This window comes from Haliotis asinina, chromosome 3 (assembly GCF_037392515.1).
Source record: "Haliotis asinina isolate JCU_RB_2024 chromosome 3, JCU_Hal_asi_v2, whole genome shotgun sequence".
NCBI lineage: Eukaryota > Metazoa > Mollusca > Gastropoda > Lepetellida > Haliotidae > Haliotis > Haliotis asinina.
Genome location: NC_090282.1, coordinates 36029205 through 36041479, shown reverse-complemented (window position 1 = coordinate 36041479; position 12275 = coordinate 36029205).

Sequence of the window (12275 nt, the reverse complement as noted above, 5' to 3'; positions counted from 1 at the left end):
CACCAGAAATTGACTTCACACATTTTATCCATGTGAAGAATTCGAACCCGAGTTTTCGGCGTGACGAGCAAACACTTTAAACACAAGGCTATCTCACTGCCCCTCGATCATTGATGCCAAAACAAATGGTTCAATATCTTTAAGGAATGAACATGTTTTTTGTATTTTATGATTTAGTATACTTACTATGCTTATCGTCGAGAAAAAATATTTCCAGAATATCGTTTGAACATGTCGAGGAATTCTGTAGCTCCACTAATGATGCATATACAAGTATTGGCATAGTCTCGTTCTGGGATTGTATGGTCCATTCACATGTCTGATTGCTGGAACAAATAGATGATTTTAAAAATCCTGGTAATGCTGTCATTAATAATCATTAATGTTCCCATTCTCGTTAATATAACCTACAAAGGCGAGTGACTGTCATACTTAATAAGGACGGAAAACTTTTCAAATTATTATCAATCTTACTAGTCTTTATTTGATCAAGACCTGTTTTTTTTATTGTTTTGTCCCGAGTTATGGGTTATGATTAACAGCGCCCCTCCTGTACTCACTTGAAATAGTTTCGGGGATACCCGAGTGAAGTGAGATGACTGACTGTAGAACTGGCTTCAAGAACACCTCCGCAGGATTTGTTGACTGAAAACATTAGATACACTGAGTGAGTGACTGTTTCCATGTCTGTTGTATTGACATTTTGACGTGTCGGAATAATGTGGTAGAACACAGAAATTACAGGAATAATATAGTTACAGCATGCTTCTAACAAAAAAAGGATGATAATCTAGTAAAACCCCAACGTCAGCGGATAATGTTAAGCAAAAGCGACACAATTCAACAATGTCAACTGCGGAACCTCTGACGACATGTACACGCCCATGTGCATACACGACTGTACCATGTTGTGATGACTTCCGACACAGTAGTATTTAACGGCTTACATTTACTTTACTGAAGCGATCGTAAGTTAACCTGACATAAAACTAAACTGTAGGTCAAAGAAAGCATTGATAGAATACATAAGAAACGTTAATAAGATTGAGAACACATGACATGATTTGTATTTTAGACCTCAATAATATGTATTAGGGTAACATCTAATTTTATGTGTTGTATTTCTTTAGCCTGACAAGTTACTGGTAGAAATATATATCAGTCAATAAACGGACATTCAAACGGCGAAATACAAGTTTCCTCAAACATCTGTTTGCTATGCAATGTTACCTTTATGTGATGAGAAAGCAAAGGAATATGATGTTTCCGGTCCAATATAATCATAGTATGCAGCAATATACATGGAGTCCCCAGAACTAACCAGATGTCTATCGTAAAGCGTTTCACAGAAAACAGCCAGTCTTGGGCTGACAGTGTCCGGACCTGGAAGACAAAATCTGTGCTTTGACATGCAGTAAATTTTTATTTGTATTCCTGGTGCTGTGAAATAAACAAATATAAACAAATACTGTGGATCTAGTGTCCATTTGTCACGACTACACTTTACAAAGTATATATGTTAACATGCATACCAGTTTACACACGCACGTATGCCCACACACACACACACATACACACACACACACAGACACACACACACAGACACACAAAGAAATCCAAATGTAACAAATAGACACATATTTCTCTTATACATATCAGCACAAAATCTTCGCACGCACGTACATCCACACACGCACGATTTCTTTTGTGTGATATTGTGATAGAGATGAAACACTTGTATTTTGCTGATTCACATAAGTAACATACCATTATATATGGTTAAACTACTGGAAGTGCACGGAGACGAGCTGTACTTTCGGAACCTTACTATATGTAAGACTGCGTTCATGTCTGGGTTTTGGGCTTGTAACTTCCACCATGGGTTAAACGTCACACTAGAAAAAAATGCATATTCTAAAGAACACATTACATCATCTTCTGTCTGTCTTGGGCTCTCGGTAAATCTTCACTGACCCCAAGTCCATTCCAGTGGTTTTCGCCATCTCAACCTGAACGTACTTGATTATCCATTTGATGGGCCAATCAGAGTTAGAGTTACAAACCATCTCCGTGTTTTGTTTACGGTATCAACAGCATGGCAACCGTTCCCACTCGTTTGCGATTTGCGTTTGCGAGTAATTGGGCATTAAACAAATGCCTCAAATGCAAAAATCCTAAAACAAAATCATATTTTATAAGAAAGACATGTCTTCATGTCCATTATGACAGATGGTGGCTTGAGGTTCCAGACAATATCAACTACTTTCTTTATCCATTTCCATGCGATGGGGTAGCCTAGTGGTAGAGGCGTCGTCTGTCTGTCACGCAGAAGAGAAGGGTTCGATTCTCCTTAAGGGTGTTATGTGTGAAGCCTATTTCTAGTGTCGCCGCCTTGATATTACAGGAATATATCCAGAAAGGGTCAAACGACACTCTCTCACTCACCCACTTGTTCCTTGTTCCTTATCTCGGCTTTGTATTCGCTGGTAATAAATATGCGAAGTAATATCAGACCACCGGAATTGATCCAGGGGTAAATGAAAATTTCCGGCATGTGACCTCAGATGTAAATACAGAAGATGACATCAAATGTGCAAATACCAAAATAGATGTGTGAGGGAGCAGATTCGGAATGTAGCATCTTTATCAGAATAAAATACTGATAAGTAAAAGCGTTTAGATACAACTGGTTCTAATTATATCCTATATACTCATGAATTACAAGATCTACTATGCTTTGGATGAAGGCATGTATTGCTCAGCTGTCTAAGGCACACCAGCTCTCTGCCCAAGTTTGAGCTCCTTATTCATGCGAAACATGAATCACAGTTAGTTTTGATCATAGTTATGGGGTTTTCGACTACTACCCCGTAGGTTTCACTGTGTCGCAGCAATGGACATCTATCTCCCTGGACTTTAAGTTAGCAGGTGTGTACGGTTTTATGCCGGTTTTATTTAGCAATATGCCATCAGGAATCAAACCCGAGCAAACGCTTTAACCCTTATGCTACCTCACTGTCCCCTTTGGGCATATAGATGACGTACAGTGATAATACAACTTCAAACACGATGCACACCAAGTGTGAAGCCTATTGCTCGTATCCCCCTACGTGATATTGGAGGAATACTGCTGAAAGCAGCTTCAAACTCACTCTAATCACCCATAAGTATTTCAGTTCCGCGTTGTCCAGCGTAGTTTATACCCTCTTTTGATAAATATCATGGACCGAATTGCTTCGTTTTCGAAAGGGACGTGCGGACAGAATTATCCTCACTCGTGACAGCAATTTGGCCTGGATGTTAATGGTAGCGACATACTGTTAACCTGCTCCACATCAACGAAAACATCAAGGCTATGCATCATGTGAGAATGAACACTCAACTAGTACAAAGTGTACTCGACAATAGGTCATTACACAAAACATTTAAAATGGTTACGCGACAAACGTGTACATACCGATATCCAAAATCAAACAAAGGTGATATAATGTGTATTGCTGTTTCGTTCACCAAGAACGTTGCGTTGACTGCTATTACTGAAAAAGACACAAACTATAAACACTCAAAGATTCAATTTTGAACTTAAGACAGATGACGCAAGCTAAAGTTATTGAAAGAACATGATCAATGTTTGAAGATGATTGAAACCATTACGAGAAATTACATGTATAGCTTAGTGCGATGCTAGAAACAAACACCAGACATCAATGTAACAGGCTAGCGAACAGATGTTGTAATGTTTTGATATTTGTGCATAGTGTGAACTTAAACCGGAGTAACTAACACCGGTAAAACAGATTATCAAAGACAAGATTGTTTATATTACATTAATGCGTGCTGGGACTTGTACACAAATTACAGACAGGGTACAGGGTTAAAGAAAGTAGAATGTTTCGATCTGAGCTAAGTGCATACCGTGACTTAAACGGGAATAACACACACTAGTAAAACCGATTATCAAAGACTAGGCTATATGGACTACAAACGAAACGTTTAGGAACACTCTAAATATACAGAAACTAAAACGTGGTCAGGTTATTTATTCTCGAAGGTAAATTCAACTTTTTGTGTGCTTCATGGGCACTTTAAACGACATGTGATAGAACTTCCAGTGATACAACTGGTTCCATATTTGTTGAGTTTTGAGTGAAATGAAACACTGCCAAAAACAAAAAAACCCAAAAAAACACAAAGGTGCTGAAACACACCAGCACCATTCTTATTCAAACGCCCAAACACAACAGTCCCTCAACAGACTCAACATACTAAATAGTAGTGGCAATTATATGAACAGACACCGTTCAACATGAAATAGTAATAATATTAACAATTATATCAGCAGACGCCGGTCAACATACAGAATAGTAGTGACAGTTATGGGAATAGAGTCAGTTCAACAAACAGAATAGTGGTGACAGTTATGTGAACAGACTGTTTAACATGCAGAATAGTAGTGACAGTTATGTGAACAGATTCTGTTCAACATGTGAAATAGTTGTGACTACGTATGCTATGCAAGCAGATTCATTTCAACATTGAAATAACTCTTATTCTGGGAGTGGGCTGATTAGGTGATGCATCGCTTAATATTAAATAGTGAATATACCTGATTACAACCTGTGTTGTTCAGAGAATTTATAACCAAAAGCCCTGTAATACAAATCCTATGTTCCCACTATTCTGAGAATGAAAGCCTATTTGAGGGACAGCTGAGACAGCTGACCCATATTCGGTTGCAAACAAAACCATGACACTGGCCTCTGTTGACAAGATCATGTTGTGTACACAGTCTAAGATATATCTACATTACATGATCCACCCACAGTTTGTATGTAATCCCAAATGTATTTAAACTGATCTATACAGGACCGTGCCTGGGTACTTGCAATTAGTTTTTGAGAAATAGTGATACTGAACCGCGAAGGGAAGTGTGCAATGTATTATCACTTGTAAGCCATAGCTTTACATATAACTTCAGATCGGCAAACTGATAGCGATTGTGCGAGATGTAGCTTATGTAGACGGACCCAAATGAGTATTTCATAAAGAACCTACCTGCAGTGTTGTTGGTATATGCGTGGATGTTACGAATCAACAATATTGTTGAGATCAACGTCAGTATCAACATTGTGTAGTCCTTTTGCTTTTGTGAACACTACGAAGTCTGTGCCCCAGTTATAAAGCCATAGGTAGTTTGTCAGGTCCAGCTGCGACGTCACTGATAACGTGATATTTCTCACTTATCGGTGAAGGTATTGTGCAACTTGTTAAGGTGCTTAGTTAAGGTGACCTGTTCAAAAGTAGTGTTGGTATGCTTCGAGTTAGGAACTACTGTTTGACATTGAGTGGGGGGTATTTTGGGCCCCAATCTCCTGATGCACTTGATAGGTTTGAACAGAAAACCCGGGATAGAACTCATCTGAAGCAACCAACGGGACCGGATGGTGGTCACGTTTATCTAGACTTGATTGTTTACAGACCGTCGTGATTTAGCTGGAGTGTGAAGATGAAGAGAACATTTGACTAAAAATACTTTTGCAAAAAGATGCACAGTATACAAAAACAATTGCAAATGCGAACTATTGCGACCCAACTACACTTGGTACAAAGTATTGCGACCCAACTACACCTGAAACTTAAATGAGTTAGGCGGATGATTTTGTGTGCTACAGGTTAAGTGCCTGACTCTGAGGGTGTGGGGTTGAATCCCGTATGGAACCCAACCAAACAAAAGTACAAGAATCTGTACTTGGCTGGGAAAGTGAGATCCTAAATATAACTGCATGTGATGCTACACAACATCATACTGTGACGGTAGGCACCACATGGGCAATATTCACTCACATGTCTTCTGGGTTGCTGTTGAACACTAAAACCCTAATGATATCGTCCCTCCCACCAGTCCAAACATTAGTGCTTTACGACCGTTTGAATGTATTGTGTGCAATGCAGTGTTCATTCCAAACAGTCGTGGTGGCAGGGTTTCGAGTACAGAGTGAAGAGAACTAGCTCAACATCAGCATACACAGGAAATGGTGTTTGGTCAGTTGTGGTTATTCCAAATGGGCATGTTCACATTTTTGTTCATTCAGTTTGTACACATATATAGGTTTAGTTAACCTGGTTGTACATGAAAATATTCGAAGTTCATATATTCAGTGTACACATTAACACACTTTATGTTGCTGATACATGAATACTTACATTTTGTGTTTATAGTTTAATCCGTCACTATATATCGTTGTATGAGCCCATCCAAATTAACACGTGTATTTCCTGCCTTTTCCACAGGTGCAGCTGACAAGTTTCATGCGTTCTGATCCGATCAAAAACGTCTGAACACGTTGTATATATTACATGTTAAACAAGAAGTGGAAATTAAAGTGAATAACTTCGACAATATATGGAAAACGTTGCATGTATAATATGCTTAACATGAAGTGCAAATTGAAGTTTATACCACAATGTGTGGAAACGTTATATATAATATTTGCATAACACGAAACGAATAAATAAATGAAACACTGTTTTAAAAAACACACACTTGTATTTCCATTTTCGATAATGATCGATATTATGCAACATATACAAGGTGTAGGTTCTCATGTGACCGACCATAATTTGCAACACGCCTGCGGCGCAGTAAACTTTTATTGCATGACCTTCTGTTGTGGGGAAGTGAGGTACTTGTCTTTTGGTTCATGACCATAAATCAGATCAGAAATTGTCTCTCCTTTGGGCGCCCCCACTGATCGATTTTATTCTGAACGAGTGTCGACAAGTGTGTCGGTTTCCTCAAGGCGTGAGAAACCACAAATGTTCTTATGATTGGATGACACATTCCTTGAAGGTCACGTGCAACAAAAAAATCAAACATAATTAAAACACAGTTATCACTTATTCGTGACATATTATATACATTGCTGCTTTTTAAAATTCAAACAGACACAAATTATATGCGTACAAATCGCGATTCAAAAGTGCAGTATTTTGTACTTGGGTTTACTTCCCTCGAAACGAAGCCCTCGGGAGACCGAGCCCAGTCATAGAGGGTGGGTGTGCACTCAAGTGTAACGTCGGCTTCCGATTGGCTTGTTCATTTGCTGATACGCTGAGTGTTCATTGTGTGTACAGAAAGGTGATCTGTTTGATGGGCATCTTAGAAGTATGGCGAGTCACAAGAAAGTAAGATTCTTTCTGGATAACAACTTCAGTATGGGTTCATATATCTTTGCCAACCAAAATCATCTGACTAGAAGAAGTTGTTATCCAAAAAGAATGTATATAGAAATGTTGGGTTTTGTAAATACATGTTCTCTGAATTTGCGTTCGATCCAATCAAAAATCATCTCTGTAGAGATTATGAACTACTACGTGGCTGGAAACTGTCATTCGTCCAAGTTCAAAGCAGGACTTGAAACTGACAAACGTTTGCACCAGTTTCCGTCAGATCCAGTCGTCCGAGAAAAATGGATGTAGTTTGTTTGCAACTCACAGACATAAAATCATGTCATGTGTACAAGTATCACGCCTGCCTAATTACACAATGTGGCAGAGGCATGACTCATAAATCAATTTATTTTGTTTATGGCGTATAGTCTGATAGATGTTAAGTTCAAATTGCATGTGGGGAATGATTGAAGCTGTGTATATTGTCTTTAGCAGACAGACAGGCAGACATATAGGTGTCAATAAACCAGACACTGAGCTTTCTCTGTGACAGAGGCTGCTACCACAATCAACAAGTTTTTGTGCATAACGAGTAGCTTATTTACTTGTTTGTGTACACAGCCAAGATTAAACTACTGCTCACGACCTCATACTCCGGATATGTATACTGTTTCAAGCTCCGCGAACCGATTCCCTGCGCATGCGTTGTGGGCGCAGCGCAACACAGCTGTTGAAACCACCTTTTCCCCCGGAATCGTTTGAACCCCTATTTCGAGGGTTTTTTTTCATCCTGTTTTTTTCAACTTTATAGGTTGAATTGGCATTATTGATGACTTGTTCCGATAAGTGCATACCGAAAGGTATCATAATCTGCAAAGTTGGATTTTACGTTGCATGTGACCTTTAATATTTTGTGTTATCTTTATTTTATTTCGTTTGCATCTATTCTTTACGTTAGAAATAGACGCCATTTTGGCAAGTTCTTGTGCTTTTGTATAGTTCTATATTTATGTCTAGAGGTACGTTACTTTTCAACAATATCAATCCTCCTGCTATGCTCTGCAAATATTCACTCACACCGGGGAGCTTTATTCACTATGGTACATTTGAATCTAACGCATTTAAATGAAAAGTTTGCCCCTTTACCAGCAGAATACGGTAATCATGACATTATCTGCTTATGCGGGACTTCCTTACATCCTGGCATTTCAAACGTCGAAGTTATGATACCGTGTTTCATACACAGAATCGTAAAGACAGGCCTTCAATGAGGAGGGGTAGCAGTCTATGTAAAAGGTAACTTGCATTTTACCTATGTTGTCGATCTTGATCTCCCAAACTTAGAAGCTGTGTGGATTGAGGTGACTGTAAATAGTAATAGGTTATTGACTGGTAGTTTCTGTGGAGCGGACTGTCAAGAACTACTATTGAGATTTAATTGATGAATCATTCGCGAGAGCTGTTGATAAAAACACAAAAAATAATTGTACTAGGTGACTTTAACGCTAACATACTTGACAAAATTGAATACTTGCAGTTGTTTTATAGCTTAACACAACCTATAACAGATACTAGTAGTTCTTTGCTTGATCTTATCTTTACTTCTGTTTATAACATTGTGCATGAATCAGGTGTTCTCCCTCCAGTACACAGTGATCTTAGTCAAGTATCTGTGTCTCTCAAGTTTGGAAAGCTACGTACAAAATTTTACAAGCGAATTATATACGATTTTATCCCTGCAGGTATATATGACAGCTAAAGGGATTGCATTGTTGATACTGATGGGGAAATATTACTGACCACACTGACACTTGTCTGTTTCACTATATACTTCAAAATCATTACATTTCATAGAGCAGTACATACCTCATAAAGAGGTTGTTGTTAGACAAGGAGATTGCTCTTGAGTGAATGGCGACTTGCGTAAGCGGATGATGAAAAGAAATCGTATACATACTAATGCGAAAAAGGGAAATGTACCAGTAGATTGGGAGCGCTTCAGGGTAGCACTAAACAAGGTCAACCCTGAAGTTTGGAAAGCAAAATGCACCGGTGATGTGAAATTAGATCAGTAGTAATTACGAATGTAGTATTAAATCATAGTGGAGCATAGTGGAATATACATACAGCACAATGCAGTCTCCTCATATCTTGATTAATGTGAACGTTCTTCGCCCTCCCAGTGATGCTTCTGATGCATTTAACGACATCTTTACCCAACAAGTTGAAGAACCCAAGACGGAGACTGAAAGGAAGTGCATGATATTTTATTAGATCTAAATATCACCAAAGCGAAAGGTCCCGATAACACTGGTAATAAGCCTTTTATAAAATTAGCTGTATCTCTGTGCGCTCCCAAAACCAAATTACCAGTTTCCCCTTCCATCGTTCCTGCTTTCTTAATCAATGAAACAAAAAGGTAGTGTTCATGACTGTTATAATAACAGACAAGTTGCCTTGACATGTTCTCTTTCGATGGTATAGTAAACGAATGTGGATTTAAGCATGTTTATAACTTTCCCTTTGATAATCATATCAAAACCCCCGCACAATCGGGGTGAACCTGGAGGTTCAAATGTTTATCAGTTAACTGAGTTATATCAAAAGCCATGGATGATAGAAGGGCAATTCGTCCTATATTCTCTGATATTAGCAAGGCGTTCGATCGTGTTTGGCGTAAGGGTTTACAGGTAAAATTAAAATCAGTAGTGATAAGCGGAAATTATTGGATTAATTATATTAGTTTGGGAGTTACCTTAGTAATCGGAAACAAGCTCTAGTAATTAATGGCAATATGTCAACTTATAAACCCATACTAGCTGGAGTTCCTCAGGGATCAGCTTTAGGACCTCTTTGTTTATATCAATGACGACTCATGGGACAACGAGTAATCTTAAACTTTTTGCTGATAGTATTTCTTTATATCTAAATATTGAATACCCTGACTCCACAACCGCAATACTGAATAGTAACTTAGAACGAATATCAGGCATACAAATAGCAAGGGAATCCAGTCTTACCAAAACGGAAGCCAAGCTATTTTCGACTAAAATTATTTCTATTTCAGTATCCGACCAAAAACACCTAGGGCTTGTTTTTCAGGAAGACAGAAATGACCCAAACACAGTGATTACCTTGTCCGTAAAACGAGCCCATTAATTAGATGGTAGTCGCAGAACGCTTGAAATCGTGTACAAATCGTTTATTTTACCCATATTTGACTACCGCGATAATATGTGGGATAATTGTAATAGTGAACAAGTGAAAACACATAGATGTTCTTCGTACAATACGTGGAGCAGTACAAGGAGCCAGTCATTAAAAAAAGAAAAAAACAAAACAACAGCAACAACAAAAGGAAATAAATATATAAATAAATAAATGAATAAATAGACGACTCCTGAATATCTATCGTTATTGGTCCCACCTAATATTTCCAGCATAACACGGTACAGCCTTCATGACTCGAACCTATCTCAGTATAAGAGATTTTTCTGCTCCGTCGTTAATGCATGGAATGCTTCTGATGTCATTATTAGAAATGAAGGTTTCTTATCTAGGTTTAAGCAATTGATTTCCACGGGTATTAAGATCTCGGCACCTTTTACATACATTGCTAGCTCTTGCCAGTGACCAGTACCAAGTGATTCTATCTAGATTTAGACTATCTTGTAGTGATTTAAAACATACTTATTTGATAGATTTCTGTCTGATGATCTCACTTGTTCATGTGGCCAAGCATAATACGATGATTTCCATTTCTTTCTGTCACGTCGCTGCTATGACCAATTTGGAATTAATAAATACTTTGCCATTAAGCATACACACTATGCTCCACGTCAATGACGACTCATCTCCTACAGATAATGAAGACATTATAAAATCAGTTTAAAATTACATAACTTAAACTACGGAATTTAAGTAAGATATACGATATAAACACATTTGGTGTCTTGCTCTCTATTCTTATTTATTTTGACTTGGATTCAGTCATTAATGTCTTAATGTCTACTCCGCTGAATTTATCATGTCAAGGTTTGACGTACTATAAGCAGAGAGGCATTGCCACGGGCCTTTTGGCCCGTTTGCTTATATCATCAATCATGAACGTAGCACCTTCAAGATTGCTATCGAACGATTTGATGAGATAAAAACAAACACCTTCGCACCTTGTAAATGTAAATTTGACAATTTGACAAGTACGGAAGTCCTAATTAGGAGATAACAAAATTCAGGCTGTGGCACTAGGACGCTTCCGTAGACAGGTACGTTTATGAATGACTATATGTTATTTGGTGAACGGCAATACTTAATACTTAAACTTCTTGCATTTATGGACACATGGAAGCCACAACATATTACAGTAAAGTCTCGACAATCGGCTATATCTGACGCCTTTGTTGGTATCAAACTGAATAAACGTAACTTAGCCTCGTTTATTTAGTCCGTTATCCTCGTTAATCCAACAATGTGTTTTGCTACTGATGATGTCGGAGTAACGAGGCTTGACTGTAGTTTGTTTTCAGAGTGGTCTGACACACTATCGGTAGAGTTCGGTATTAGCTTGCTTTGTGAGTGAGTGAGTTTAGTTTTACGTCGCACTCAGCAATATTCCAGCTATATGGCGGCGGTCTGTAAATAATCGAGTCTGGACCAGACAATTTAGTGATCAACAACATGAGCATCGATCTGCGTAATTGGGATTATCTCATTTCAGCGGTGTGTATATACATGTATATATCGATTGATGAGAAACAGGTTCTTAATGTTTACGTTTTTCACAGTTAACGTTAATATATTTTCATGATTTTCGTGACAGATGTTCGTGACAGAAGTGACCCGTGAAGGTCCCCCGCAGGGGTAGAATAGACCTTCAGCAACCCATGCTTGCCATTAAAGGCGACCATGCTTGTCGTAAGAGGCAACTAACGGGATCGGGTGGTCTGGTCAGCTACTAAAGTCTGGTCTAGGTTCGATTACATACATACCGCCGTCATAGAGTTGTATGGCATGAAAGTAAACCAGCTCACTCACTTGAGTATGAACACTTCTTGCGAGGTATCTGTGAGGTCATGAGAATTTCTGGCATGTAGAGGGCAATAGCC